This window comes from Pleurodeles waltl, chromosome 3_1 (genome assembly GCF_031143425.1).
Source record: "Pleurodeles waltl isolate 20211129_DDA chromosome 3_1, aPleWal1.hap1.20221129, whole genome shotgun sequence".
NCBI classification, from domain to species: domain Eukaryota; kingdom Metazoa; phylum Chordata; class Amphibia; order Caudata; family Salamandridae; genus Pleurodeles; species Pleurodeles waltl.
This window is the reverse complement of record NC_090440.1, coordinates 576,138,600-576,158,829: the sequence shown is the minus strand read 5'-3', so window position 1 is coordinate 576,158,829 and position 20,230 is coordinate 576,138,600. Positions and strand designations below refer to the sequence as shown.

The 20,230-nt window shown below is 41.9% G+C and overlaps 1 protein-coding gene across 3 annotated transcripts in view; it reads right to left on the bottom strand.

The window, feature by feature from the left end:
* The window catches only part of NAP1L4 (nucleosome assembly protein 1 like 4), a 597,513-nt gene that overhangs the window by 8,087 nt on the left and 569,196 nt on the right, over window positions 1-20,230 (bottom strand). Inside the window, exon 16 of one of the 3 annotated variants that reach the window (XR_011201382.1) lies at window positions 3,160-3,181. The exons of the other annotated variants lie outside the window; for them this stretch is intronic. The gene's annotated coding sequence lies outside the window, so the exon portion shown is untranslated. The remainder of the gene's footprint in view (window positions 1-3,159; window positions 3,182-20,230) is intronic. 3 annotated transcript variants of the gene reach the window in all.

Sequence of the window (20,230 nt, the reverse complement as noted above, 5' to 3'; positions counted from 1 at the left end):
ATGCTTTCCCAAATTGGTCAACTCTAGGGAGGGTTGTAAATACTGGTGGGATTTTTGAAGTAGGACTCATTAAGGAATTTTGGCTTAATTGGGTGTCAGTTTGCAATAAGTGTATGTTCAAATCCCCTGACAGGACCAAGTGAGCATGAGGAAAAGTAAACTGTACTGTCAGCACACAATGAAAAACCACTGTACGCTGCAGCTAGTTTGTTGGCTCTGAGCATCTTGGGTTCTTGGAAAACCTACAAACTCTATGTATCCTCAGAACCAGAAGGACAATGCTTTTGTAAATCGGACACATGACAAAAAATTACAGACGAAAACGGCCCAAATGGCCATTTTTTCCTACTTCTTTTAAATATTTCTTTATTTCAAGTTATATTTCATTTGGGAAAACCTTGATGGAGCTACACATATGACCCCTTGATGAATCCAGAACTTTGCAACACAACAAGATGATGGACAGGGTGCTGAAACTTTTCAAACACTCATGCCCAGTCACAGATCTGGGTTGAATCCATCATTCATTTGCTCACCATCCCACCACCGTTTGGACCCAGCCATGTGCACATCAGTCTTGACCCTGCTCTCCATGGGAACAGTCCAGCCTAACTGCCAGGCCAGGACTTCCCTGGACTGGAAACAAATGTCCTGGACCGGTTTTAGGGTATCACCCCACATCAGCCAGGCTATCTTCAATCAAGTGGCACAGCGAGCAAGGGATCCACGTCTGGGCATACTCTGCCCATTTAGGGCGAGCATAGCCACACCAAAAGATGTTCGACACTGGTTTCCACCGCAAACTGGAAGTAGGTTTGGAGCACAAGAAATAGGAAAAACTGGTTACTTCTTTGAAAAATGCCAACGCTGTGATAAAAAAATATTTTTTTGATTCAGCTCTGCATGTTCCTGAAAGCTAGGTAGATGGGGACTTTAACAAAGTAAACCATTTGTTGATGCTATTTTTAGGGGAAAAACACAGAAACCTTTACCCTGAGCACTTTTTTCCTATTCTTCTCAAAAAACCTCAAGGGGTTACTATATTTTTCCTCTTTTCTTGGTCCCCTCCAAGGGAATCCACAAACACTGGGTATCTTTAGATTCCCTAGGATGTTGGAAATAAAGGACGCACATTTGATACTGATCCAGACACCTGATGTGTAAAAAAGGGCTCTGCACTTGGGGGCAGTAGTTAAGGGGTTAAAACATACACCAGCGCGTAAACACATAAAAACGTCCAACAGACCTAGCCATGAAAACTGAGCCTAATGCATTTAAACAACCTTCAAAGTATTAGCTGAATGACACCCGTTTGTCGGGTCTTAAATATGTTTGAGTTCAATAGAGATGTCTTAAAAGAAGATTATGAAACAGCAGTGTTTTCAACCTCATTTTGTAACCCAAAACTGATTCCAGACTAGTGTCTTTCGGAATATCCAAAACGGCAGTCCAAACTGAATCTTGAAGACAGGACTTGTGTATTAGACTAACTCGTTTTGCAGGTTGACAGCTTTGAAGACCACACAGACCCCCAAATTACCATGTGACGAAGGTGATCATCTGGTTTTGAAAGCCAGCAATGTAAAATGAGGGATTAGCTATTTTAGTTTTGCTAGGACAGTATACATCATACTTCTGAAAACACCAAAGATGCCCAATAAAGGGTGAAAAGACAAAACCTCACTTAAGAGCAAGATGAACATGTATCTAAGTTTTAAACTCAAAAACCACAGATCAGAAGCACTTACAAAATAAATGTTATTTGTAAAGCTTGATGTTTTCCATCTGTGATTCTTTTATTCAAGATAGAGTAACTCGTCAATCTCTAACTGTGGCATCTCTTCAGGTGTCTAGGTACAATTTCACAACATTGTGGGCAAGGGCTCTTTGTGAGATCTTAAAATGTGCCTTAGTTACTTCAGTCTTTGACATGCTTGAATCTAGGAGGTATTACATTTTGCCTCTGGGTCTTTCAACGAATAGAACTAGCACTGAAATAATTTCATTGGACTTACTTTCACTGAAAAATTTGAGAAAATGGGCACATAAATGCATGAAATAAAAGTCGTAGGAGGCATTTCCCCAAATGGTTTCCTCTCCGTCTATCCTTCACGTCTGTTATCTAAGAGCCACAGCAGAGCTGCAGGGGAGGGCGAGTTAGGAATAAGAAGAGGAAGTCTCAGCAGAGTTACATCAAGGTGTGAAGGCAGCTCAACAACAAGAATCACATAGTAATAAAAGAACCTGCAATAAAAGATGGAAGGTGTAATAGAAGAAGTATAGGCAACCTCTGTCATTCCTACATAAAATCAGAAAAAAACAAGGGAAAAAACTGGAGACGTTAATATAGATTTGACTCCAATAAAAAAAAATGGTAGAGCCAAGACATGATGCATTAAGTACAGTCATCTTCCCTTCATCAATACCCCTGGGTTGACCAGAGTTGGCGGGTGTAGGAAAGTGCCACTGTTGGCATGGTTACCCCCCCCCCACTTTTTGCCTAATGTTGACGCCAACTTTGACTGAAAGTGTGCTGGGATCCTGCCAACCAGGCACACCCATAGCACACAGTTAAGTCCCTTGTAAAAGGTACCCCTGGTACCAAGGGCCCTCTGGCCAGGGAAGGTCCCCAAGGGCTGCAGCATGAATTATGCCACCCTGGGGGACCCCTCACCAAGCCCATACACACTGACCCTACAGTTTGTGTGTTCAGATTGGGAGAAAAAGACAAAGTCGACATGGCACCCCTCTCAGGGTGCCATGCCCACAAACCACTGCCTGTGGCATAGGTAAGCCACCCCTCTGGCAGGCCTTGCAACCCTAAGGCAGGGTGCACTATACCACAGGTGAAGGCATAGCTGCATGAGCTTCACTTTTGACCACTGCACCTGGCCGGCCTCGTGTTGCTGGTGATGGGTGTTTGGGGTTAACTCGAACCCCCAGCGGTGCACTTCATAACCCCGGAGACTGGAACTGCAAGTCAAGTATTTACCTGTAAAGCATTCTAACTTTTCTCCCCCCCAGGAACTGTTTCTGAAAATTGCAGTGTCAACTTTTAAAACAGATAATTGCCAATATTTCAAAAACTGTATAACTTATTGATTTCAAACTAAGTACTATTGATACATATGTGAAATACGAATCTATTGAAGTACTTACTTGCAACTTGAATCTTGTGGTTCTAAAAATAAATGAAGAAAGGGTATTTTTGGTATACAAAAATCATTGGTCTGGAGTTAAGCCATTGAGTGTGTGCTTCTTCTATTGTCTGTGTGTGTACAACAAATGCTTTGCACTACCCTCTGATAAGCCTAACTGCTTGACCACACTACCACAAAAGAGAGCATTAGTATTATCTACTTTAGTCTCTGTTAAGCCTCTAGGGAACCCCTGGACTCTTTGCATGCTACAACTCATTTTGATATAGTATATACAGAGCTAGCTTCCGACAGCAGGCAAGGCATCAGAGCATAGTTTGCACAGCAGGACTTACAGTTTTTTTCATTCAAAGGCAGTATCTTAAACGGGATAAAGGTTCCTGAATCACTACAACCTAGATATACAAGTTCCTTGAGAAAGCTACGTTTTCGTTCACAAGTTAATATCCACAGTGTAATGCTTACAGGGTGCATGACATTTAACCCATGGTCTACTTTACACAAATCTTTGCAGGGGCATAAGGCTGAAAAATGACATGCGCTGCTTCTGTTCTCCCTGTAAGCATGTAAACAGGAAGTCCAGTAACAATGTCCTTTTGTAAGATACCCATCAAATGAGCAATACATACTTTGTAGGTCTACTTTCCAGAAAAAAGGACACCATACGCTGAGAAAAAACGGACAAAGTATTTTCTACTTCTAGTAATGTCCCGGTCCTCTCAGCATTAGATGACAGAGGAGAGGAAAAAGAAGAGAACACATTCTTTAGGCAAATATGAAAATCCTGCATTGGTCTAACAATGTCATTAGGAATGCGTATGAAAGAATCCTAATGAAAATAACAGGGGCATGTCCCAATCAATCAATCAGTACACTTGTAAAACGTGCTACTCAAACGTGAGGGTCTCAAGGCGCTGAGGGGAGGGTGTGCTGCTACTGCTTGAACAGCCAGGTCTTGAGTAGCCTCCTGAAGGTCAGCAGGTCTTGGGTCTGTCGTAGGAGCAAGGGATGGGTGTTCCAGGTCTTGGTAGCGAGGTGGGAGAAGGATCTGCCGCCGTTGGTCCCTCTTCGGATGCGAGGGACGGTGACGAGGGCGAGGTCGGCTTGGCGGAGTAGAAGGTGAGTCATCTGTTGAGGTAGGCTGGACCGGTGTTGTGGAGTGCCTTGTGTGCGTCGGTGAGGAGCTTGAAGGTTGTCCTTTTGTTGACGGGGAGCCAGTGTAGGTCTCTCAGGTGGGGAGTGATGTGGCTGTAGCAGGGTATGTCAAGGATCAGGCGCGCAGAGGCGTTTTGTATACATTGCAGTCGTTTGAGAAGTTTGGCCGGGGCTCCCACGTAGAGGGCGTTCCTGTAGTCAAGTCTGCTACTGACGAGGGCCTGGGTGACTGTTGTTCTTGTTTCTGTGGGGATCCATCTGTAGATCTTGCGGTACATGCGGAGGGTGTTGAAGCAGGAGGAGCAGATGGCGTTGACTTGCTTGGCCATGGAGAGTGTGGAGTCGAGGATGATGCCCAGGTTGCGAGCATGGTCAGTGGGTGTCGGGGCTGCTCCCAGTGAGGTCGGCCACCAGGAGTCGTCCCAGGCTGAGGGGTTGGTGCCGAGGATGAGGACCTCCATCTTATCCGAGTTCATCTTCAGTCTGCTGTTCTTCATCCATTCGGCGACGTCCTTCATTCCTTCGTGGAGGTTGGATTTGGTGGTGAGGGGGTCCTTGGTGAGGGAGAGGATCAGTTGGGTGTCGTCGGCGTAGGAGATGATGTTGAGGTCGTGCAGCCGGGCAACGTGGGTGAGTGGGGCCATGTAGATGTGGAATAGTGTCAGGCTGAGGGACTATACTTGGGGTACGCTGCAGATGATCTCGGAGGCTTCGGATCAGAATGGGGGGAGGTGGACGCTGTGAGTTCTGCCAGAGAGGAAGGAGGTGGTCCATTCCAGAGCTTTGACCTGGATCCCTGCATTGTGGAGGCGTGCAAGTAGGGTGCGGTGGCAGACAGTGTTGAAGGCAGCAGAGAGGTTCAGGAGGATGAGGGCCGCGGTTTCACAGTTGTCAAGCAGGGCCCTGATGTCATCGGTGGCGGCAATGAGGGCAGTTTCGGTACTGAGGTTGGTGCAGAACCCTGACTGGGATGGGTCCAGGATGTTGTTCTCTTCGAGGTAGTGGGTCAGTTGTCTGTTGATGATCTTCTCGATGACCTTAGCCGGGAGCAGGGAGATGGGTCGGAAATTCTTGAGGTCTCTCGGGTCTGCCTTGGGTTTCTTGAGTAGGGCGTTGATCTCGGTGTGCTTCCAGCTCTCTGGGAAGGTCGCGGTCTAGAAGGAGATGTTGATGACTTTGCAGAGGTGGGGTGCGATAGTGGCGCTTGCTTTGTTGAAGATGTGGTGCGGGCATGGGTCTGACGGAGAGCCAGAGTAGATAGTGCTCATGGTTTTGATGGTGTCGTCGACGTTCACGTTGGCCCAGGCAAGCAGGGGGTCGTAGTCGATGGTGGATGGGGAGTCCTAGGCAGCAATGGAGTCGGTCGTCTGAAGCTGAGCTCATGGTGCTGAGAGACTGCTGGTGCAAGGATCCTGCCTGCCCTAGCGCCTAGTGGTCCCCCAACTGTTAGAGATGTGGACCCCTCCAGGCCTAGCCAGTTGTCTGTCTGTACTCAGCAGCCCGTTGGGAGGCGGGGGAAGTCGGCGATGGACCTGCACGGGCAACAGTAATAGTGGCTGCCAGGGACGTGTAGCCCATGTGAGAGAGGCTATGTGCCTGTGAAGGCAGTCTTTGCGCCTGGTGGCCATTCGGTGGTTGGTGCTGTCAACACCTGGGGGCCAGAATCCGCCTGCACTTTGGAGGGGGCCACAGTGGGCCCATTAGAGAGGTAGATTAGCATTAGAATCGTGCAAAATGGGATACCAACATGACACTTTGTACAGGGCTTAATCATAAGGTAAAAAATGAGTGATGAAATAGACCACACAAATAGTATGGCTACTTTGCCCATATAACGCCATAAAAGAAAATTGCTGCCTCTTTTATTTGTTTATAAATTATGAATCTAATATTAGGCATCTATCACTTCATTTCATACGTTTTTCAAGTCGGGAATGCAAAAGTGGAACAGAATCTGCATTTTAGTTGACCCCTGATGATGTATGAGAAATTTATAATGGATCCAGTAAGTAAATACCTTATGATGTAAATAAAAAAGTATGTTGCACTGCCCTTGTCAACTAACAATCCGCTGTCAATGAGTAGAAATGTCAACCAAAAGAAGATGTGAATTTGTAAATATTAAAGAAGAGTTTATATCTAGTACACAAAATGTTGGAACTGGGATTGATTGGGATTTGTGTGTATTGTGTCAAGATTTACCAAAAGTTTTAGTGTGTCCAGCTAATAGTAAACGTTGTGATAAAGGAATTGGGTACAAAAATTTGCTTGACGTTCTGCTAGCTTTTGACGAAATAAAAGGACTTACAACAATCATCAAGACAAAACTGTTTAAAAAAATAATTTAGTTGAACAACTCTTAAATGACTACAGTGGAAAATTCCACAAAATGTGTATAAGCAAATTTGACAAACTCAAACTTGCAAGGTTATCAAAAACACCTATACTAATTCAAGACAGTTTTCAGGAGAGTACTTCAAGGTGTACGCATGCTTCATTTATAGTTGGTGAGTTGAAAGATTCGTGTTTCTTCTGTGACAAAGAGTCAGGGGCAGAGCTTATAAATGTGTGTACACTTGAATTGATTAATCGAGTTTGAGATGCTGCAGTTGCATTAAGTGACTCAAAAGTACTCGCCAAATCAAGTGGTGGTGATATGGTTGCGACCGAAACGAAGTATCACAAAAGTGTCTTGTTAGTTTTTATAACCAGCTTTGGCAAATACATAAAGAAAAAATCAAAGACAACAAATTGACAATCTATGGCATTGCATTAGGTGAAATTTTAAACTATCTCGAAGATACACTTCAAAATTCTTAATTATCGCCTGCATTTACTTTATCTAACATCAAATCACTTGTGGCTCATCGTATGACAGAATTAGGTTTAGAAAATGCAGACAAATATGTACACAGCACACAATTAAAAGAAAAGATTCTTGCGTTCATACCTGAACTTATAGCTCAACCAAAAGGCAGAGCCATTCTTCTCATACACAAAAACGATATAGGAGAAAATATATTCAGTATCTGTACAAAATGCCATTCCGGATCCTGTCTGTCTGGCCAATGTAGGATCAGATCATAATCTCATGATCAGATGCATGAACAGTGTAACAAGGATATAAAATCAGACGGCGGGGCAGTTGGTATTCTTGATAATCCTAGTGCAGTGATGAAATGGATGGTGTCTGGACCTGTAATTGCCAACTTACTGGGACAATTCCATGAAGAAATGGGACTCAGTGAAAACAAAAATAACTGTGTTCATCATGAAGACGTCGCTTGCAACATTTGATTTGTTAATGATGTTAAGGAAATTACACAAGTGTTTTCACACGATAATAGAAATTCTTATGCCTGTGGTATAGGAGAAAATCTTATGAATATTGCATCCAACTTAATCATGAGTGACAATGCAAATAAATCTGTGTGTGTTGCTGACGACGTAGGTAGAACTCAATACGGAACATATGTTCAAGAATGCCTGGTACCCTGCAAAAAAAAACTATTTTTGAACCTATTCCTAGAAACAAGCTCTGTTTATTTCATAAGGTAGTCTCAAAATCAGTGAACCGCAAAGTATCCATCTTAAAAAGTGACTGTTCACTTTTCACTAGACTGTATATTGCTTACCAAGATAGAGAAGGAGATTTAAAGGAATTTTTTGCCCATGAGAATCTTGATTCTCACCCATCACTTTCTGAAGGAGGATTGCTAAGAAAAGGGACAAAGTCTGACACCATCTCTTGTTTGGAAAAGCTTAAATATGTTGTAGGTAACATGAATAACATACCAGACACTGCAAGTTGTGCTATTATGGATGGATTGGCAATAATCAATTTCTTAAAACCCGACAATTTACGCAAATTTCAAGACTACAGCACATATATATTCCAGCCTTATGTAATGAACATATTTAACAAATCGAAATTAGTAGACATAGTATTTGACCATTATATAGAGGAGTCTCTGAAAAAGGAAGAAATGAATAGGCAAGGCTTTGTCCCACGCTATTGTGGAAAAGGTTCAACAATGATACCAAAAAACTGGACAACCTTTCTACAAAATGAAAATACAAAAATGATTTGTTCCAATTCTTGGTTTCTAACTTTTTGAGTGTTGAGATACCAGAGGGTAAAATTGTAGTACTGACAAAGGATGATAATGTGGTGAATAGTGCCTAAAATCAGAATATATATGAGCTCAGACCATCTTATCAAGAAGAAGCTGATACCAGAATACTAATACTTGCAAAATAATGCTAGTGAAATTGATGAGAAGTCTATAACTATATGTACTGTTGATTCGATGTAGCAGTTATTGCTCTTTATGCATTTAGCAGCTTAAATCTTTCAAATTGGTGGATTGATTTTGGTATTGGGAAACATCAAAGGCTACTGCCTATCTACAAGTATGCTAATAAACGTGGCAAAAGCTTTTGTGATGGTATTTTATTTTCCCATGCCCTTACAGGTAGCAACACTGTATCTGCATTTGCAGGTCGTGGCAAGAAAACAGGTTTAGAAACGTGGCAACATTTTCAGACTGTCACCGAAACATTTATTGAACTCTCTCATTGCACACCAGGTATTTAAAATAACAGTTTCAGTCAGCTTCAGCAATTTGTAATTAGATTATACAATAAGAACATTAAAACTGATTCTGTTAACCAGTGTGGAAGAATTATGTTGTCCAAACTTAATTGCTCTCTAGAAAATGTGTCACCAAGTGAGGCTACACTTTTACAGCACAGCAAGAGAGTTATTTTCCAAGCTGGTTATGAGTGGTCTCAGTGGTGGAATGTGTATCCTGATATACCTGATCCACTTCCGTGTGGATGGCAGAGGGAAGAATCTGGATATGAACCCCTAACAATTGTCTCTTCCATGTACTAGTCTTTGTGTTTGGGATGGGCAATGCAATCAGGAGGACATGTTTTAAGATGACTGTCAAAATTGTAACCTTTAATAAAACTGTTGACTAAAATAACAAACATTAATAACAATATAATTTGAATCTTCATTCTTTTTCAATAATAAATGTTTTAATAGTTAAATGTTAAAAAATCTGTTTTTATATTATAACAAAAAATATAGCAAAAATATGCAGGTTGTAAATTAAAACATTTTTATAGACTTTTGGTATAGCCTGTACAAGGGGCCCAAGTGCCCCTAAAATAGTAACAACATAAACTAGACATTTTTTGATGAACCATGATTTTTGCTTGAACTTTCTATCTTTAGTCGTTCAAAAGATAAGGCGGGTGAGCAAGTTATGTGGCATACCCTGCATATCTACCATATAACTAAATACTTATCATAGTGTACTATGAGTCAATTGAATTGCAACATCCTGGACTTGAAAATCATTACAATTATGTGCTGGAAGACTAATACAACATTTATGATAACTTACTGTGGTGGCCATTTTGTATTATGACATCACATGCCTAAATATGGGTGGCAGGCAGATTTTTGGGCTCTATATAAAAAAAAAAAATCAGTATTCATATGACTACCTAACATTGAACCAAGTGCCATATTAGTATCACATTTTGCACGATTGTGGTGGATTTTGACTCTAAGCTACCTCACTACAAGCAGATTGTGGGGAAGGTGGCCGCTGTAGGAGTGTGGACCACCAAGGAGAGGCTGCAAGACTATGGTGGATGCTCTCCCACACAGCTATGCGGCGGGGAGGAGGACGCTGCACCCGCACCTGTTTGTGCCTGGCGGTGGGTAGTTTTGGACTGGTAGTTCTGGGCAGCACGAGGTAGCAGGGTGGGTAGGGTTTGGGGATTGTTGTAAGGTGTGTCAACTGCAACATATTTGGGTGTGAAGGGTGTACTAGGAGACCTGTTTATGACTCCCTAAGAGCATCCAGTCTAGGGAGTAGGCATTTCTCTTAAAATCCTATCCTGGAATGTTAACAGGCTAGGCAATAAATTGAAAAGAGAGGTAGTGATGAAATACTCAACACAACAGTCCCTGTCCAATCCAGTCCAGTCCAGACCTTGTTCTGCTGCAGTAAATACATCTAATGGATAATAACTGTAGATTTCTGGGCAAAGGGCAGTATGAAACCGTGGTCTATGAAAGATACCCTACGGGATATAGGGGAATTGGAATCCTAATACATAAGTCCCTACTGTTTTGAGTGGTTAGAACATAAGTTGATCCTCGAGGATGCTGACTGGCTGTGGAGGATGTCTGGAATGGAGAAGGGTTGTTAGTAGCATCTTGGTGCGTGCCGCCAGGTCTCCAGGGGGTGGGGCTGAAATGGTTGAGGGACTGGCTAGTTGATATTCTTGGTGGTGGGTGGGGACCTCAATCTTACTTTACAAGAGGACATGGATAGAATGCTTCACACAGGGGGGACCCCCAGAGAGGATACACATTGCTGCAGGTTTATGGAGGCCCTGGGGCTAGTTGAAATCTGGTGGGCTGCCATTCGCTCCCTTGCATGAATGGATTATTTTCTAGTGCCACTGCCATACCAGCATAAGTCCAGAAATATGTTTTTTCGACTGAAGGGCATTTCAGGTCTCTCACCATTGACAACAGAACTTTGGTGACCAGGCAGGCAAGCACATACTGACTAGTGGTTAGATCCCTGGGAGTTCACAGACTAAGCTGCTCAGAGATGTGTGCATGTAGCAACAACTGATTAATTCTGTGTCCATGTGGGTTTAGTGGCCTCAGTGGCAGTGCTTTAGAAGGCCTATAAAACAGTAGTGAGGGGCTGTATAAATACCCACCTAACAGGAAAGAAGTGGGACAGACTGTGGGCACTATGGGAATTGGGAGGATAAATTACAGCACTGGGAGGAGATGTATGTGGTGGCACCAGATCCTGATATGGCAGGCCTATACCCGCTACATGAATGTTAGACAGGTGTTGCACCATGAAGCCAGAACACTTTAAAGGGTGAAACAGAGTATGATTTATGCACAGGGAGATAAACTGTTGGCCTGATTAAGCAAAAAGTGCAAGGCCAGAGATAGATACCCATGATATGTGCTCTGGTGGTCTGGTTCAGATGGCCAAGAGCATAGCATAAGTGTTCATGGAATATTTTCATGGAATATTTTCATGATCTATATGCCCTACGCCTCTCAGTGGAGGCCAGAGAGGTCATGTGCAAATTTGTGATGGACCTTCTTGTCACACACCTGAAGAGGTCTGACAGAAGAGGCTGTTTATAGAGCAGGACATCTCAGAAAGGGATATCATAGAGGCCTTTTCCCAACTGAAAGGTAGAAGTCGCCCAGGCCCGACGGGTTATAGGTGAATTAATCAAATGTGAAATGTCCTGAGAGATCAGACAAGCTCACATAGTGCTTATCCCTAAACAGGGCAAGGACCCGGAGGAGTGTGCTTTGTATCAGCCCATATCTCTCCTAAACAAGGAAACCAAACTTTGGCTAAAATGTTGGCGACCCGTATGTTGCAGGCAATAGACCGCACAGTGGCTCTGAACCAGCCAGACTTTATGCCCTGCATGTCCATAAGGTATACCTTCTATGCCTATATGGCTGACTTACCCATAGACATGAAATTCTGGAACTCGGGGTGCTCTTGCCGCTAGATGCTGGCCCTATCTAATTAAATCATTGAGCGATGGGCTTTGGGGCCTCGTTCTTATCCTGAGTACGCTTCCTTTACTATAAGCCAACGAGAATTAGGGTGAATGCAACACACACTGGCGAATTTGAACTAGGCAGGGGCACCATTCAGGGGTGCCTTCATTGTCTTTTCTATTTGCAGTGCCCATTGAACCGTTGGTAAATCTAATCGGGGAGACGCACAGATGCGGTGGCTGAGTTGGTATAGCAACTAGCAGAATGTAATTTCCCTATATGCGAATGATGTCCTACTGTACATCGCAGACCGAGACAAGTTCCTTCCAAGGATCTTAGTGATCCTCAGAGTCTTTAGCTCCTTCTTGAGTATCATGTATTAACGGGGGGAAATCAATTCTTTTTACCCTTTCATACTGGCAGCGGAAGGCGGGAGCACTGGCCCATTGATATAGGAGGAGACAGGGGTTTACATATTTGGGTATCAACATGACACGACCGGACTCTATTCTACAGGAAAAATTCAGGTCGGATCCTGACAGACTTTCGTAGAGATGTGAAGCACTGGCGTTGTCTCTCCCTCTTATCATTGGGTAGTGACACTATTCAAAATGATTTACCTTCCTACGTTCCTATCCATCCTGCAAAATGCATTCTTTGAGGTTCCCAACCACTTCTTTAAATCAGTAGAGGTTTGGATGAGGACCCCGCTCTGGAATAGAGGAAGCCACCATGTGGCTCTCTACCCTGAACAATTGTGGTGGGGGGCATATGGATGGGGGTAATTGCACTTTCCGATCTGTGCCTCCATTACTGGACAGCCCAATTGTTAACAGTTAATGATTCGTCCTTCACCGACCAGAAGACACCATCTTTAAAGGCAGACTGGAGGGCAATGGCCCTCTGAAGTTATGAGGAGCAAATATATGGACCAGGCAGGGTTTCGTGCCTAACAAAGCCTAAGGCAGTGGTAATCCGGACTTGGAAGCGAGCACTGGGTGAGTTGGGTTGGGAAAATAGGTTGACTTTGGACACACCGCTGTGGGAATCTAGCACTCTCGCAGAGCTATGTAGGGTGATGGGACACCGGCAGTAAGATCTTTTGGGAATTTGAAAACATTGAGACTTGACATGAGAGCAGGGATGGCTGCCCATTGAAGAACTACAGGGGCAGTACAAACTTATGAAGGGTCAGTTCCTCCACTACAGGCAGGTGAGGGTGATCTTGCATAGAATTGTCAATGATGTGCAGGATATAGAGGAGGAGAGCCATCTAGCATACAAGGCGCTGCCTGTCCCTCTACACAAATACACCATATCTCATATATATTTCTTATATATATATTTCAATTTCTTGGTGCAGTGTCAACTCTCCCTCTAAGCTACTACATACAAACACACCTGTATGTGATGGGAGTGACCCACTCTGACCGCTGTAGAAGGGATGTTGTCGGCAGGACCCCCTCTGACAAACATTGTGAGAGTGCCCAGGACTACTTAGATTTTGGATGGGTCTACAGACTATTCTCGCAGGTGGGGGATGACTTCAAGGAATACTAAGGTTTTACCCAACTTACATGGGAGCAGATCTCCATACCTTTCCTAGAACCACTCCTGCTCTCCATGGATCAAATAGAGGTCAGGAGTCCTCCAAGGAGGGAAAAGGGGGAGATAATAAGAGACTGTCTTATCTGGTCTTCTGGGTTCTTGGGTGTTTATCTCTACTTCTGGTCTTATTATATGGCTGTGATGAGCCTGAAACTGCAAATAAACACATAACTTATTTCTCTAAAACTTCCTATTTCTGTGTTACCTTTTAAACATATGTGTACTCAGTCATATTAATGCTATTAATTCTACATACACCTTGAGACAATGGCATTGGCTTCTCTTCAAATAAGTGTGCAAATAAGCCAAATAATTCTTCTTTATCAACTCTTATAAAAATCACACGCTTAGGTCTTTCTTTAAATGCCAAAACGCTAATACTCTTCCCTGGATTCGCCATGTGGCCCATTGGCTTCGGCTATTGGGTCTGGGTGATTATTGGGAAAATCCCCATAAATTAGAGAGACGGCATAAAAACGTTTTAAAGTTAACCTATTGGTCTTATGTTAAGGATAACTACATAACCCACAAATCCCATGGTCGCTTAACTAATTCCTTCATTGATATTAAATGGTCCCCAAAGTTTGAATCCTATTTGGATGTTATACCGGATTTGCATGGCAAGAGCTTATATGCAAGGTTTCGTTTTGGCTCTTTGCCCCTGATGTCATTGATTCATAGGTGGGGGTCGATTAATCTTCCCGATATATGCCCTGCCTGTGGCAGTACTTTCGAAACCATTGAGCATTTCATGTTCTTCTGCCCAGCCTATGCGATTCCGCGATTAAAATGGATCCGCAATATTTGCAGGGACATGGGATTCAAGAACTGCTCTTTGGCTCTACGGGTTCTAAAAAGCCATAATTCAGCCGACGTAATTCTTTCAGTAAGCAAGTATTTAGCAACAGCTTGGCGCATACGATGCCATCTCCAAAAAGTAATTTAAGGTCTCATCTCTTTTATAGATAAGTTTTAGAGTCATATGTGCAATTCAAGTTATTGTTTTAATGTTTTTACACCAATTTATAGATGTGTATTTATTTATTTACTTAAGAAATATTTATTATCTTGTTTTATGTGCTTTTATGGTCATTGATCGAACAAAGTTGATGATGATGATGATGATGAATTATTGACCATGTGGTTTGGACAGGACTTTGGAATAGATTTTTCTCAGACAATATGTGGGTAATCATCCTGTGTTTCTGCTATTTTATCACTAGTGTTAGCCGCAAAAAGTTATTTTTATGCACCTGTCTGGTATTCGTGCCATTTTAACATGAATCCGATATCCGTTTTAAGTTATTATATAAGCTTTTTATCACACTGTGCTTGTGTCTTAATGACTTGACAGTGCCTAAATTTGCCTATATGATTGTGCCGGTAGTAGGCTCTCTTTGTCAAAGTATGTTATCTAAATTATCAAGAAACTGTATCACTATGTAACATCAAAATAGCACTTTAAATCTTTAAATCTTGGGTCGGATAGTTTGCATTTATCTTGATGATGGTATTACCTGGGAAATTTGAATCTGAAACCACCTCATATTGTTTTAAGAGCTTTCAAATATTTGTATTATTCTAACATTATGAAGCAGACGTTTTAGAAACCTTGGTATCTAAATGTTAAGTTATGTACCGGGAATAATGGTGGACTATAGTAGGCCACGGCCTATGACTGTTTTTTTATTTTAATTGTTAGAATTTGAAGGTTTTAGAGAAGCTATTTTTATTCTAAACTTTATTTTAAGCCAGTGTGAAAGCATAATGAAACAAACGCACCTTCTTTTGTACAATTTAATGTGTAACTTTTATGACCTATGGTCGAAATAAAGTATATTGTGAATTGCTTTTCTAGTAAGTTCTCAATCTTCTGTACCAATTGTAGATTGATATTAAACACGTAACTGTACATTTCTTTTAAACTTTCATAGATGCACTTTTAACTCTTTAAACTTTTTCTCTTCTGAACGGGAATACTTGTGTGACTCCAAACTTATTCCTGAGAAAAAGTCTTAGGAGGATGAACACCAACTCTAGAAAGAGACAGTACAGGCAAGTTCTGCTTTGCATAAATGTCCTCCTTATAGTCTTTTTGTACTTGAGCTGGTTTATTTTCTTTCAGTTGCTGAAAGAAAATGAAGCGTTCTAAACACTAGACTTTTACTAGGAAATTCTCTTAATTGGAGCAGAGGGTTTTCCAAAATGCTAATCCTTCTGAATAATACAAACCCTAAAACAAAGTATTTGTTGTGGCCAGAGTCGATGTGGCATGGAGACACTTCGCCTTACATAAGCTGGCACAGAGAAGAGACACTTCTCCTCACAGGTGCCGGCGCGGAGAAGAGAAACTGTCCCTTTCAACAAACTCACCTTCAAACACTACCTGAAAAATGGAGATGGGCAATCGACAATGTTTACTCAGCGACACCACTACCCTAAACTATCTTTCAGGACGAATGGAACGCTCAGTTGAGAGGAGTTTTAAGGTCAATCTCTTCAGTGAAGTGCACCACTTCAAGGACAGCCTTCACTTCAAGTTCTATTTTTAGAGGAATAAGGGAGAACAACTAGTGCAAGTCATTAACGTGCTCAATGGAGGCCACCTTGAAATGCCTTTGGTGTAGTCCTGTTCTCCAGCTAGGTGACTGTTTCTTTTGGGCTGGAATAGTTTTCTATATTTAATTTTACCTACAGTATGGTGCTTGTGTTAGAGATTCTCCTTCTGGATCCTGACAATGATGTTGTGACACTCACCCCTAAAATTGACCTAATGGGCATCTTGGGACATGGGACACTGGACAAATATTTACTGCCTCTTTGCCATACCGCTTTGGCAGTGGCAAGACGGGATATAGTCGGACCTTGGGAGGAGGAATTGAAACAGACACATCCACTGTACAGAGTGGCTATCCAATGTGGAGTGGTGCAGGCAATGGTGAAGAACCTATACACCAGGTGAGGGTCCGCCCTCAAAAGCATGTAAACATAGTGCAACGGCAGGAATGTTCGAGGACTGAGAGGGGGTCATCCTGTGACCCCCAATCCATGGTGTATTTCTGGAGAACATGCCCTGTGGGAGGCCAGCATGGTCTCAGGAACAGGATGGAGGGCTCAGGGCACTGATGAGAGGGACAGGACCCACATATTATTAGGTAACTCATCGTCTAGTACACCGGAGTGTTATGCTGTATCTACACACACAAAGACACCCAAGGTGGATGCAAATGTTGTTTTTGTTTGTTGTAATGGTTTTAACATGCTCAATAAAAGACTTTAAAAAAGTAAATAATTTAAGGCTCCAAACAAGAAATAATCTAAATTTTTCATACTATAAGAAGAGAGAGAATTACAGCCAAAAACACAATTTCTTCAGGATGTTCTTTCTGCAAAGGCATTTCAGATCTTAAAGATGCCATTGAGGGAAGCACTGGACTCAGCACCCTGATGATGGTATTACCTGGGAAATTTAGTTTTACTGTAGTGGGGTACCATCTTTCAAAACCTTGTCTGCCATTACAGCCTGAGGAGGCGATGAGGAAGGTGTTGTAGGTGAGAGTTAAACGTACCACGTTCACCAGCACAAGAGTACAAGGATTTTGATGTGTGAGAGACTGTAGCGCGAGTGCCAGAAAAGTGATCAGTAAGTTCCAGAAAATATGTTGAGCAAGTTGAAGGAAAGGACCAACATGGTGAAGCCAGGTATATGTTTTGAATAAGGGCCTAGAAAGTCCCTTATACGCTGAGGCCAAATCTTTAGAAGGGTGCTCCCTAATATGCTTGAAAAGTCCCCAACACAGTTGAGAAGGCGCTACTTGAGTTTGGGCTGCTCTGGTGGAAGTGTCCAGTCTGCGTCACTGTTCGTATACATGCTGTGACTATCCCAAAGAAAACAACTGCATATTCTGGAATCTCAGTAATCGGGGTTACCAAGTTATGTTATGCCAAATATAATGACAAAAGGTGATCAGCTGACAAAATCTAACATAATTCACTTGACTGAGATTCATTTAATAGGGTGTTAATATGGGGAGAGTAAAAAAGAGGGAATGGTAATCATCTTATAGCAATTCAAACAAAGGCAAGTATTAGTTCTAGCAGAGTTTACTCAATCTACTTGGTTCTGGGTGCGAGGTGAAAAGAAAACCAATATAGCAAAGATGTTCCAGAGAACTGTCCCGTAAAATAAACTAACATTAGACAAACCCACCTCCCCATTCTAAATGACCAGCTTCTCTAGGAACAACATACTTCCTCAATTGGATTCCTCTTGTCAGTCATTGCAAAGACCCAGAGACAAGGTTCAGGTCAGTAGTACAAAGAGAACACATTAGTTAGAAGAGTTATGCAAGGAGGAATGTATTATTGAAGTTAGATTGAAGCCCGATTCCAACAGAGAACCCCTAGTACGAAGATGAATCTGATCAAATGCCTTCTAGACAGACGTTTGAGAAGTAGAAGGCTGTGGGCAAACAGCAGAAGAGTTGGCAAATAGAGCAAAAGGAAGAGAAAACATCTTTGGTAAGTTGGACGAGAATAAAAATACATAAATTGTACTAGATATAGGAGAGGTCAGAGGAGATCTTCCCCAGATGAGTTTTGTGAGTGGTACTGCACTCTGTCAGCAGTCCTCAGTTCTTCCTCACTCTCACTGTTGTAATAAGTACTGATCGAACTCTCTGCCACACAGGTGTTCAAATGTAAATGCTGTTAATTCTAATTCACCCCAACATTAGCAGGATACCCTTTGGGAACTTGCTGCCGAGCACAAGACAAAGATTTCTAATGCACAGCTGAATCTGGGCACCTGGGCCAAGTGCATGGAAGAGAATGAACATACTAAGAGAGTGGCACTGTGTAAAGGAATGTTAGCAGACAGGTTTAACTGCAGTGGAAAGGGACATGCCTCATCTGACTCACATCAAACAAATTGGAAAATGTAATCTGTTGTGCAGTGAATAAAATACAGATCAAGTTGACTGCATCCTGACCACAGGCTGAGAAAACGTCCCAGCCGGGGTCCATGGAAAAAACTATGTCCCAAACAAAAAACGCAGTCAAGTGGATCTAACTATATCCAGAGGTACCTAATGAGGACCAAATCAGTAGAAAATGAAAATGGAACAGAAACATCTAAGACCATAACCACTGGAAGCCTCATTCTATCTAGAATCCAGGGACCTTGACCAAGAAACAATGTATTGTAAGGATCAATCCAAGTAGCAGGAATCTCATACAAATATACATAAGCCATCAAAAATAGACCCCTAAGATTCCTTGAAAATTAAAATCATTGAGTGGGTTTTTGCAAGGTATATTAGACCAGATGATATTCAAAATGGCCACTGGATAAAGTTAGAAAGGGTGGTGCACTATAGACGACCCGGCATGTATTATTGTAAGTTTGGCAACAGAATGGCTTGGAATTTGCGAGGACTTAGAAGTACTGCAATTGGTCAAACTGTGAGCCAACAGATGGCAAAGAGTATGAACTAACTGAAACCTGTCATGGACACATTAACTAGGTGTAAGATGTTAATATTTTTCATCTATTGATCAGGCATCATCCAAAGAATCAGCCCAAGCCACCCAACCATTGGGCGTTTAAGAATCGAAGCAATGACAGCACCATTTTAAGATCTTGACTTTAATGCAACACCATTATGAACTTGAGTTTTGATGATCCTTCATATCCAGGTGTTTAGATTGCTATCCACCCTTAAATATTCAGAAGATTAATTGAGTGGTGACCCCTTAACATATGTGTATTCACCTTTAGCTTTCGAATTCAACCTTGAACTAGATTACATTAAAGCCTTGAACAATTCCCCTCCTCAAGACCCACATACAGGTACGAATTCTGTATTTTATGCTCAGGACTGGAACTTTGGCAAAGCAGTGCATATTCTATATGTTAAGAAGTGTCTCTGTTATATGCAATCGTAACTGCATTGCATAAATACGATGTTAAGCTGATTTTTGACTCTGTAGATAATGGTTTGAATACTTGTAACCCATGCCACGTTGCCGTCATAATGTGTTTCATTCTGTTAACATTTCTCAGATTGTAAATTCTTTGAATGAATTATCGCAAAAAATGTATTTTTGCACTAGGTATCCCTCGGTAAAAAAAAAAACGGAGTCTATATAAAAACATGAATAAAAAACAAGAGTGATAAATTGTGAAATTGTATTTGATTCTCTTCAATACACAATTATACTAGAAAACCCCAGTTATAATGGAACTACCGCCAATGCCTATAGTTGTGAAAATCTAGAGAAGCTCCTACGTCATACAAAAGTAACAAAAGAAGCACTGAATACATTGTACGGTAAAGTACGGTAATGTAGTTTCAAACGTTTACTGACAGTACAAAAAGAAATAGTCAATTTCTGCATATATGTGACAAACTGCACACTCAGCATAATTCTTTACTGAAGCAGTGGTGCTTAGGAGGACAGCAAACCCGAGAGCAAGTCCTAATTACAAAGAACATTTTAGACTTAATTCCGGAAAAAAGACTGCAGACACTATTGGTAAACTATCCAACGCATATGTTAGAACTGCCTAATAACGCACCACTGTGTAGCAAACCTACACGGTGTAGTGAGACGAAATAGATAGTGGGCTGGATAAAGTGTTCAAGTTTTTAATTTTCAATTGTATATATAATGCACGGACTTCAGCATTTAGCTGGAAATAAAAAAGTATATTGCTACCCTTTAA